This window comes from Plectrocnemia conspersa, unplaced genomic scaffold (assembly GCF_051122295.1).
Source record: "Plectrocnemia conspersa isolate PC_06_02 unplaced genomic scaffold, ASM5112229v1 ptg000003l, whole genome shotgun sequence".
NCBI lineage: Eukaryota > Metazoa > Arthropoda > Insecta > Trichoptera > Polycentropodidae > Plectrocnemia > Plectrocnemia conspersa.
Window position 1 is genome coordinate 9,685,980 of NW_028277167.1, and position 13,220 is coordinate 9,699,199.

The window sequence follows — 13,220 nt, forward strand, 5'->3', positions numbered from 1 at the left end:
AATTTTTGCAATTAATTTATTATTATGTTCACGCGAGATATTTTTGTAATAATTTATCGTATTAGTAATAATGTGATTTTTAATTGTAGGTATAGAATATCGAGTGTGGAGTTTCTTTAAATTAGTATAATATGGGGTGTTATAAATTATTTTTACAGCTTTATTTTGAATTACTTGTAACTTATTAAAATTATTTTTACACGTATTACTCCACACTGGGCAAGCGTATGTTAATATCGGTCGTATTAATTGTTTATATAATAAAATTTTGTTTTTAATCGTCAACGCGCTTTTTCTGTTAAAAATGGGTCTCAGAGCTGAATGGCGGCAAGCCCTTTAGACCGTACTTCTTTTATATGCTTTGTATATTTTAATTTAGAATCTAAGTGAAGACCCAGATACCTAACACTCGTTTTCCATTCAATGTTTTTGCCCTGCTCGGTTTTTAAAGGCGGAGGCAACGGTTGCCGGCGCATCGTAAAAATAATTGCCTCAGTTTTATCATCGTTTATTTTTATTTTCCACTTTTTTAAATGTTTATTTAAGTTATGCAAAGATTTTTGTAGTTTTGTTGCTATTGGTTTAAGACCATATGAACTAGTTAAAACGGCCGTATCGTCCGCGTAAATAGAGAGACTGGTGTTTTTTAAAATTGGAATATCGTTTGTATATATTATATAAAGATACGGCCCAAGTATGCTCCCCTGAGGAACCCCGGCTGGTATTTTACGCGGTGTCGAATTATCGTTATTTAAGGAGACGACATAGCTTCGATCTTGGAGGTATGATCGGATAATTTGTATCAGATAGTGTGGGGTTTTGTACTTATCTAGTTTGTATACTAGCCCTTCATGCCACACAGTATCAAATGCCTTCTCTACGTCTAACATTAAAAATCCTGTGCTTTTTTTCCTGTTAAAATTCGCAGAAATGTGCTCCGTGAGTCTATTAAGTTGATGCGTTGTTGAGTGTCCTTCGCGGAAGCCAAATTGTTCGTCAATGATTTTACTATTTAGACACTCTTTTAAACGTGATAAGATAATCTTTTCAAATAATTTACTTAGGGACGGTAGTAAGCTAATCGGTCGGTAATTTAACGGGATGCTATCAGCTTTACCGGGTTTTTTTATCGGAATTATTTTTGCAACTTTCCAAATACCTGGAAAATACCCAATAGATAAGCAAAAGTTAAATATGTTAGTTAGGAAATGAAAGCATTTAAATGGAAAGTTTTTTATTAAGATGTTATCTAATCGGTCAATTCCCGGAGCTTTATTATTTTTAAGTGATTTTGCAATGTTATAAATTTCGAACGGGGTAATTTCGTTAATAGTTTTCTTATCTATTCTAGTTTTATCAAGTCTTTGAATTGAACGATCAACTTTACTCTGGGTTTTTAGATGCGTATAATTTTGCGTTAGCACATAGGATGTAGAGAATGCATTAGCTAATACCTCAGTTTTTTGTATGTTCGAGGTTACTATGTCGTCTCCATTTTTTAACGGCGGAATGTCTGAATATTTATTTTTAATTGATTTAGCGATTTTCCATAATGAGTTATCTGCTGGATTTAGTTTTTTCAGTTTACGCGACCATGAATCATTTTTAATTATTTGGATTTTTACGCGGATATCACTGGTTAATTTATTTAATAAAGTTTTAAGCTGGGGTGATCTATTTTTTTGCCATTGCTTTTTAATTCTGTTTTTGATTTTTATATATTCGATAATTTCTGGAGTTAATTTTACTTTATTTGGTATATTTTTACGCGTCGGTATAAATGATAGTTTACCCTGCTCGATTAAATTTGTAAAAAAAATTAATATCATCGTCAATTTGCCTGGTGTTTTGTAAAGTGTATATCTGTGGAGCGCCGTGTAGACGACATTCAATGAAACTTCTAAAACCTTTCCAGTCAGCTCTTCCGTAGTCAAAAAATATTTCAGGGATGACCTCAACATCGCCTTCCAGAGCAAAAAACACAGGAAGATGATCCGAAGATAGAGCTTGGATGCAGTGCATCCCCGAAATTGGCGCAAAAATTGATTGTAAGCTGCAATAATAGTTAGTAATTAATAAAATAAATGTCACTAATTCCCTAAGGACACTCATTGGAAAGAAATAAATAAATTCACACAAATAACTAGAAAAATCAATGACAATAGTATAGATTGTATCATATATAATATGTATGTTACACTGAAAGTGTATTACCCGTGTAGTTATATATTTTAACTAATTCAGTTCAAACATATTAAACAGTTGCAATTTCACTGCTCAGTATAACGTATTTCAGAGATTCACGAAAGTGTGACGTTAAATCGTTCGACAAAATACAACAGTACTTAATATTTTATTTATTAATAAAAGCAAATCAAACCTAATCTAGTGAAAGTTCAGAAACTATAGTTGGTTCTATAAATGTTAACTAGATTCTTTCATAAAATTAACATATATTAGCAATTAAAGTACTTGAAATGTGCGTTCATCTTGTTTTAATATTTTTTTGTAGCGGTAAAACTTACATATAAATAACAATATATAAACATTTAATAAAGATTGCTATTAGCTGTACATAAGATTTAAAATGTAGTATTTTAAAATTAAATTATATTTCAACAGTATGTAAATTTACTAAATCACATGAAAATACATTTTCAGCGGTAGATACATATTTTTACTAGCGAAAATATAGTTTACCTAATTAAAATAAAATATAAATGCCGCTATAAAATGTCTATAAAAGACAATTTAAAAGTGGAGAAACGTCAATTTGCTGTTTAAGCCCCCATACCAAAGAAATTAAAAGTAAAAAAACTATAGTTAGATTCAGAACTTGCTTAAGTTAGGTTTGATTAATTCGTTTGAGTTAGGTTTGGGTTTAAACTACAAATAGACGTTTCACAACTGTAAAATTAAGTTGTATGGACATTTTAGAGCAGCATATCATTTTACTAGAACCATCAGGTTTATATATCTTTGCTATGCGATGAAAATGTATTCGGGTATCATTTCACTCACACGTCAGTAAAAAAATACAACCACTGATATATATACATCTCTTGAAGTACAAAATGAAAGATGTTGTCATCGCTTTCTTATAAACGAGATATATTTATATATATTTACCAAAAAATATATGGGCTATTTTTAAATACTAGGCAAGAAATCAAGAATTGTATGTATACGAAATTACCAACTTACTCGTCGCTCTTCATATAAATGATTACAATGAATAAGAAAAGTAACAGAGTAATTATAATTACACGGGCTACGTTTAAATGTGCAATTTATTTTCAAGAATTCATGAGTCTACCATATCTTTTGCACATACAATTTACAAGATATTATAGAATAAGAATAAGAATAAAAGTGAAATTGTAATTTCATGGAATATTTTTAAAATATATTTTTTTCGAGATTTTGAGGTGTAAGAAACTGTCAATATGCTTGTCGTATATGTACTACATATATATTTTTAGTAGGTACATACACCTATAAGGTTATACGGTTCTGTTTTTTATATATATTTTCGCCATGAATAAAAAATCCTAGACGCGCGGTAATAATGACGTCCCTGTGAGACGTCGTCTCGCTGGCGTCACCATGGCTACCATTCACCATCTGAAAATGTGCAGAAACTTCGTCTCATACGCGTAATGATGATTTCTGATAGAAGGGAGAGAACGAAACGGCCTCACCAGATAACGCGAATTTACATCCACATTCTCTGCGAAAGAAAAAGGCACAGAATTTCTAAAGAAAGCCAACGATTGCGGTAGCTTTAATGGCGAAATAAAAGTATACTGCCGACATTCGCACGTATCGTTGACACACATTGGATTTTTTTTTTCTTTGACACTGAATTATTTATTTATTATTTTTATAAAAATATATTTTACAAATTTGTTTGAGCAATTATTAATATTGGATGTTTGTATTTGCTCGAGAGCAGCTTGTTGATCTTGTGTGGCACATTGAGCCGTAAACAACTGAAATGCTCGTACGACCACTTGTTGCAAGATCCCGAGGATACGTATAAAAGCTCATTTTTGTGGCCAATGTACTGCGGGAGCTTGATGGATTCGAAGCGCTTGAAAAATTGAGCAATTAATTAAACAACAATACAAAAGGCACGGCAAATTCCTGGAAGATCAATAGTAAACGTTGTTACTGTTAAGAATACCTAATAATTTATACCGTGTTGTGCCAAAACAATATTTATGAAAAACTACGTAATTAAACATAAACACAAGCGTTACGTTCGAATAAAAAATAATATTAATATGTTTCACAATAATAGTAAAAATATAATTAAAAAGCTGTTAACTAGATTCTATCATTAAAATAACGTATACGTACATCAATTAAAAGTACTTGAAATGTGCTTTTATGTTTTAATCATTTTTGTAGCGTTAATTAAAATTAAAATTAACAAGATATAAGCATTTAACAATATTTTTTTAATAATCTTTTACTAACAAATATTGTTATTACTTTACGTATTATATTATAGTATGAATATAATTTCACTGTGGGGGTTACAACCACCCGTACAATTAACTTAAAGGTCATTCTAACTACTATTTCGAACAAATAAAAAAAATGACTCGTCATGAAAGTAAGGTCCTTAGAACACAATAGAGTTCAGTGCAAAACAATTGCGGTAATAATAGTTAATATTTCATAAGCCACCTATAAGCACATTCATCCCGAGACGTTAATCACTTATTACCACCCATAAGTACTGAAAAAATATCCTTTTGTGTTAATGGATGCGCGATAGACAATGCGTTTTACCCTGCGCAAAAAGAACTTTTGTCATTGTTACCTCTTATCAACGATCGCCAAAAGTGACCAGCTGGAATTCGTAAGCATGTTTCGTACATGTTTCTTAAAAGTAATGCAATTGGCCCACCAACATCCTCATCTGCGATTCGTCAGAGCTGTCTTGAATCAGCAATATTAAATATGTGACACAAAAGGTCACAAGAAAGACAGAGAAAAAGGCCCCTGGTAGTCGCAGATGGTCCAGAATTACAAGACTGTCAAAAGTCACCACTTACGTCGATTTTTATACGTTTCACGTCTGTCAAATGACAATTTACAGCAGAAAATAATTTTACTAGCAACTGTCATATAAATTATATTTTCACTAGTAGAAATTAAAATCTATCGGTGAAATGTTTTCTGATATGATTTCACTAAAAATATAATTTCACCGGTAATATATAATACGTTCGATGAAACATATCTACTTAAACGTAACTGTCAGTTGTAATGAGAATCTATTTTGGCAGCAATATTTTTTTAGATGTATTATGGCAGAAATTCGTAATGGTTTTTAAGAGATATTTTTTTATTTTTAATAAACTATTCGAGAAATAAAAAAAGTCAAAAGATCAAAAATATTATGTGGCATAAAATATATTAATGTTAAAAGGAAAATATTTTTTTATATCTTGCACACACAAATTCACTAAATTTTGTCCAGAAGGATTTTTTTCTCAAAAGTGTTTTTTCGCTAAAGATTAAAACAAAAGGTGTATCACGTAACAGTGTAATAAAAATCTATGTTGATGGTAACAATATTTTTTTTAGATATATTATGGCAGAAATTTGTAATGGTTTTTAGGAACATGATAACAGTCGTAGATAAATCGGATTTTCATTAAAAAAACATTGAAAAATGAACCCAAGTTCGTTTTTTTTTTATTTTTATGAAACTATTCGAGAAATAAAAAAAATTTGAAAGAAATATATTTTTGTTAATTTTTTAGAAATATTTTATATTTCAAAATATATCTATCGTATTATATATTTGATACACAAAGTGTATACAATTCTGTACTATTAATAAATAAAATTCGTTTAGTAGGGTTACTATTATTTTTGTGTAAAATCATATTTGTAGCATTTATTATTCTAAAGATAAAAATAATTGTATTGATTATTTTAAATATAGTCTTTTAAGCATTTCAGCATTTTATAAAAAGCAGTTTTTATAAAATGTTATTATTGAGGAAATTAACAATAAATAGAGCACGGTTTTTATCTACTATTTTATGCAGAAAAAGAAAACTCGGTAAAATATTAACCAAGTATGACCGTTAAAGTCAAGAAAGCAGAAAAGCGTGCGGTCAAAATCGGCGTTTTTTCTGAGGGAAAAAGTGTTATATAAACATTTATTAGGCAGTCGAAATACAAAGTGCCGATTCCAACCGCGCGCTTGATGGGCGGTAACCGTACTTCTTCCTATCCGACACACTTAAAATAATGTCTTAAAATTAATTTGGTAGCTAATTTTGTATTACTAGTAGTAATTTACTACATAATTAATCAATATCAATAAAATAGTATCTTAAAAAATATTTAAAAATTATATAAAGACATTATAAATATTAGCTTAATACATATTTTGCAAAATATGCAAAGAAAATTAATCCAAAGAATTTGCTTATGATCATACTTATTTTGGTAGTTAAGAATTTAATTACATAGCAGTTAGATTTCTAAATTAAAAATTTAACCATTATACTAACCGATAAGCTAAAATCAATCGGAACAAATAGTTGTACGGAAAGACAATTGATATACAATACAATTTTACAAAGCTCTAAATATTCGAAGTATACTTATACACTGCCTATATTCCAAATTCAGTCATAAAACTTGTATAATTCACTCAAAATATTGTTTTCCGGGGGATGCGGCCAATTTCGGCCGTATTCCGGAATAGAGTAAGTGGTACAACTACGGTGGAAATCGTTCTCGACGAGACACAGTTTCTCCAAGTCGTATAAAAGGAAAAGTTTCAACTACTTAACGACGTGTAGGCGATTAAACGCTTTCGAGAACTTTATTTTATTATGAGTCGCCGACCCCCGGTTGTAGCGAAATTAAAATGGAAGACCTAATAAATCCGGACAAAGCTCCCGGACAATCGGCTGGGTGGGGAAATGGCGGAGAAAAAAAAGAACCGCGAAAAAGTCACAGAGTTAAAGTTAAAGGACACGGAGTTCGTTAGCTGAATTGCGAAAGTTTAAACTTTTCAACGGGGCGTTGTATACGAGCGCCGGGAATGGGCCTCGGGAATGACTCAAACGACCGGAGAAACTGAATTATTTTAATGCGTATAATATAAAATATTGTATGTGTGTGAATATAAAATATATTATGAGAATAGTTTCAGAAAGAAAACTTATCCGACGAAGGAGAAAAAGATTTTTATACAGTATGAATACGCAAAAGCTGGTACAGTTTCAAAAGAAATATGATCATATTTAAGAATTAAATACACGACTTTTCAATTACTGGTGATTGCATTTAATAACATGAATAATATAATATTTATTTTATATTTTAAAACTTAAATTCAACGAGCGACATATAGCTTGATTTAAGTTTTATAATATTAGCTTGAATTTAAAATATTAAAATGTATGGGATTTATTTAGTACTTTCAGTTCTAATGTATGTATCATATATTTACGTCACTGTCAAATACATTTTTTGTAATAAAAGCTATTATTTGTATTTTTAAAATGAGTTAACTTTCAGATAGTTTTAAGTATGAAACGTGTAACTAATATGTTGCATAAAAACATATTGGTCCACGCAATAAATTGAAGCAAAAAATATATACATATATCAACGAAAAATTTCTAAGAATTTAGAAGGCTTGGAATGCTTTTATATAGGCATAAAATGGCTCCCACTCTGGCGGCGCCCTTGTCACATCGCCAGGCTTAGGTTTTTATACTCTATTGATTGATTTGTAAAAACACATAGAAACATTTGTAATGGGGAAAGCTATTTTTTTAAATAAATATAATTTACACAATGAGACTAACTAGTATATAATACATTTCAATATACTATTTTAAATAATAGAAGCAAAATTAAATATTGACATTTAAATTCGTGCATTTATAAGTATTCCTAAGATGTTAACTCATATATTTTTCACCTGATCATTAGGTTTAAAAATGTATATTTCATAAGAGTGTTAAAAAAATGTATAACAGGCGTATATTTTTTATCATCAACTTTCCTCCACAATTCATAACTTGTATAAAGTAAAGTGCCTCGAAACAAGATGTGTCAAATTTATATGAATACGTGGGGGTCGGGGAGAAAATATATAACACGAAGAAGAAAAAAGTATACGTAAGGGTGAAAGATACGCACGTGTAATTTCATGTTTCATGGTCGTGAAACTTGCATACATTACTACGATTGCGTGTAGTTTTATTTTAACTACACCGTTAATTTATATGAGATTGGTTTAAAAAATGAAATATTTTATTCATGCGCCCTCTGATTAACTGCGAAGTCTTCGCGCAAAATTAAATTTGTTCATAAAAAATAAACTTTTCGATTTTATTCATTCGTCTAAGTGGCCGAGATTAATTCAATTGGATTACGTGAAAAAATATAATAAGCCCTAGTGGCATGTCTGCGTTGACATTTCGTACAGGATTCGTTATAAATAATGTAACAGGGAGGTTAGAACGGGGGAGAGTTCCACACCCCTATTCCATAATCATCTAGTGAAATTATAATTCGCTAAACATTTTTTTTTTAAAAAGCTGCAGTTAAAGTTCGCATTCGACTCGAAAAAATGTCTGATAAAAAAAAAATTTGAAATTCAAATCTGACCGATGCGAAGTAGAATAATCTAGTGTCAATATTGGCAAATGAAGTTCCTCATTTGCCTAAATTTGATCAAACATTGTTCGAAGCGGACAGTGATTTATTTTTAGGTAGATGAAAATGTGTCAAAATTATCTTTTTGCATAAATATCACATATTTCATTTATTTAAAAATAAACTTAAATTGCTTTGTAATATTAAGAATGGATCGTTATAATGTGATACTTTTAACAACACTTAACAGCCACTAGAACAGTGAGAGATTTGATAAATTAACCGCTCGTCATGCCGAGGGTAAAGGGATGAAAGAAAAAAAAGAGTTTAAAGCCGAAATATTAAGATTTTATAAATCGATCTTGATGTACAGGATGATTTTTATATTATATTTCACGGCAAAATAAAATCATCAACCAAACATTAATGAAATACTTTTCCAATCAAAAGTGTGTTCGTATCACAGATTCAAATGGACAAGCGTTGAATTATTTTAACTACAGTAAAAAATTAAAAGAAATTAAAAAAAAAGAATAACCATAGAAAACTAATTCGAAAAGTGGTTCAGCACTTCAACTTCAAATATATAAGGTTATTTAAAAAAATACAAATGTTCCTCTATCAATAGATAAAGTTGATGATTTTTAATCATTAACTCTTACTAAGCTTAACAAAATGACAATACAGAATAGTTTTAAAAATACTGCTATAAAAATAAATCTATATTCTTATAATTTTTCACAAATGTCACGCGATACAGACCTTAAGAAATAAATTTAGAACAAACAATCGTCGTAAAAGACGGTTGTTATTAAAAAGTCAAGAAAAAAAATTATACCTAAAAGCCCGGGTTTAATGTAAAAGAGTTATTTTTTGTGTATGGCGGGATTTCAATGGAATTGTGCATTACGAAACTCTAAAATTTGGCCAAATAATAAAATAGACATGCACTTGTCAACAGTAGTTCTATAAAATAAGTTATCTTTTTTGTTGTCGACCATCGTGACGCATTGGAGTAATCTGTTAGGTTACGATGGTCTTAATTTAATCTAAATAAACTTTTAAATATAATATTACTTTTAGAGGTGGTGCAAACATATCGTAAGATTTTAGAAAAACTTTAAGAATCCCTAATTAAATAGGTATATTATGTATATATTAATTTATTACTTATGTATTTATTTTCAGTGTTAATTATTTTATTGTAGCAATTTATATATTTTTAAATACTTAATAATGCTTAATTGCTCTAATACTGTCAATCTCTAAGTAGGCTATACAAAAAACTATCGCGATGTATTTATATACGTATTTTATTTTATATTCCGTTTCGCGTACATCAATCAACTCATTGTGTTTGGGAAACAACGATTTTCCTGACATTGAAATTACGCGATGAATAATAATTTTTAAATTTAGGATCCATATTTTTCTCATAATGGTCGTCGCGGTGCACGCCCAAGTGACAAGTCCCTTTTTTCCTTCTCTCTCTTTCTTCATATTATTTAATACCTAAATTATATCCCTCTCAAGCCGTCTTTGCCTCGCGGTTCACCTATTCAAAAAATCTGCGAAGCGAAAATTTTTCACGCGAATTTTTTTGCAGGCAGCAGCGAGATTAATTTTCCCTTCGGCCTGTCCCTAAATTAGGACGGACGATCGCTTATAGAGAATCTTACGGCGTTGTGCGTTTGCACATAATTAATCACTTAATTCGCCAACTAAGGGGTGGGGGTTGAATAAAAAAAAGCAATTAAAGATTCCAGCGACGTCGGCAGGAAGGTTTCAATTTTTTTTTATTCGACGAAAAATAATAGTTTAGAATGAAAAAGTTTGAATTAATAGCAGTTTTTCTTGGCAAATTAAGTAAGAATTTTCAGCGTTTATACATTTAGTTTGTAATGAATTACAAAAGCAAATAATATGCCTTAAACTATTCAAGTATTTATTTGAGATATAATATATTGCTATAAATCCATAAAAGTCACATAAGGGCTAATTTTGATCAAATTAATCTGAACAATTATAATCTAAATTGACAATATTATATTTTATTATTATAAAATAAAGATTTTAATAGCAATTTGATAAATAGTGAGATTGTAATTTATGAATTTAAACCTCCAAGCACTATAGTATTTTCATTGGTCAATTTTTTTCAGAGTGTATCAGAATTGTTTTTATATAACCATTAAATAAAGACGTTCCTTGGAAATTAAATTCTAGTTGATAATATATTAAACTTCAAATAAACAGATACATATTCCGAATCAAAATTATATTTTTTTGTGGCAAAAATCACAAAACAAATTTATTGATTTATTTGTTGTAAACCTTATGTTGCAACATAATAGGCGTTAGCCCAATGCGTTACAGCAGAGTAAACACAATAAAAAACTACTACTGCTGTATTAGTGAGGAAAATAAAAAACTGATTAAAACTGATTACAAACTATTATTACAACTTAAAACTCTATTTTGATTATTTACAAAATATTCATCCGTGAGTTTAGGAAAATCTAGAAGAACTAAATATATTATGATCGATTGGTAGTATAAATAAAAATTCAAAAATTCAAAGGTTTATATAATATTCGAACCCAGATTTTTTAGCTTACTGATAAAAAAAAATATGAATTTGAATCATACGTGATTTTTGGCTATGAGCAGGGCTTTTTTTTAAACAAAACAGTTGCCGGAACTCACTTCTTGTCAAGCATTTTACTAAAAAAATATAATTTAAATTAAATTAAATGCAATGCCACGAAACGCATAACAAATTAAACAAAATGTATATAAGAGATTTATTTATTTCAAAATTTATTGATATTTTGTATTAGTCAAATTATATGCAAATCAAATTTTGGTCAATATGAGGGCGCAAAAACAATTGTCACTTCTCAGAAATAAAAAATTCACGTCAAAAGCAATAAAATCGTGTCAGCGCCTTCGCTTGTTACCGAGCGTTCTCACTGCGAATAAATATCTAGATTCGCTACAAATCTTTTAGATTGATCAAGGAGTTGATTGTACAAAATTTACGTCTACTTAAACTTATCGCTTTTGACTCAAAATACAAAAAATGATATTGTGCTTGCATCCAGTGAAGCTTACGCCGAATAGACACAGGCGAAGTCTATTCACAGACACAGGCAAAGAGAAGAGGCTGTTTTTACTTTAATAGTCAGATCTGCTCTCAAAATGCATTTAAGTTCAACGACTGGAAAAATACTAAAAGGGTGTTCTAAAGGCAATTCCAGAATATTGTAATTGTATTGTAATTTTCCAAATATTTCTGTTAACTTTTAAAATATACAAGAAAAATTAAATATTTGAATAAAAACTACGTGGAAGCAGCAATGAATTATTTTTCAACAGGGCGAAAGAACAAGCTAAAACGACCCTGCATACATTAGGCGAGCTAACTATGCATTTATCATATTTACGAAACACTATTTACATTTAAAAACCATTACAAAGACCAATGTCGGGCGTTTCGTAATATAAGAAACGCATAAGGAAAATACCATTTCGAGCGCTATTGCATAAAAATGCAGAATTGCAGCTTCTTTCTAAACGGCCATTAATTCCTAAAATGCAAATTTATTTTATTAAAGAAAAAATATTAGGAGCACAATGAAAAAGTGGCCTCTTCACACGTCTTCCGCCCCCAAAAGCCGACGAGTGCCCTCAAATTATGTTCGCCCTTCGCCCTTTGGCTGGCAGCGAAAAAAATACCGCAAATCTGATGTAAACACGTCGTTTAATTTGCACTTTCGCGCAAAGGGCCGACCCTAAGTGATCATCGCGGAACCGGAAAGCCTTAAGTAATATAGAAGAAAAACGTTCTGTTCTCCCTCGGCGAAAGGGATTTTCGCTTTCATTAATATTTAACTAGACAAGTGTTGGCTTTGAATTTTCCCTTTACTTCGCTGAAATCTGTCGTACAAGTATAATCTCAAAGTCGGCCCTGGTGTGGGAGCATATCAATCAAAATCCTCGGAGATGAACTACAGTAGCATACGGGAGATATGTACGTAAGAAATATAAATATTGTTTTTGATAAGATTAAACCGGTTATTTATTGTTTTGGGTTATTGTGATTGCTAGGCCCTCTGAATCACTCTAATCTTAACTAAGAGAAAACATATCACAAAAGAGCATTTATATTTATCTACATGTACTATTTTATATTATACTTCTCTCTAAAAAAGCAATATAATTTTTTTACAGAATATTCTATTTTGATTTGTTATGTTAATTTACTGGCCATACATTGATAATAATAATAACCATTTTAACTATTTTAAAATTGCTGCTTATATATTTTAATACAAATCTATTTATCTGCAGCACATTTATTTTATTCAATTCACAAGTTAATGAACGAATAAATAATTACGAGTGGTTCAGTTATTTAATCTACAGCACCAGCTATAAAACTCAAAGTTTTATGTTGCAGATAAATTATGACAAATATGTTTATTTCTAAGATCAATTGAGAAATTAATGCTTCTCTCATGTTCGATTTTATGTAATCTAGATTATAATTTTTTTTAAAATACGCCATA

At 29.9% G+C, this 13,220-nt stretch overlaps 1 protein-coding gene across 1 annotated transcript in view; it reads right to left on the reverse strand.

The window, feature by feature from the left end:
• LOC148236565 (forkhead box protein O-like) overlaps positions 1–13,220 on the reverse strand; it is a 209,569-nt gene that overhangs the window by 6,437 nt on the left and 189,912 nt on the right.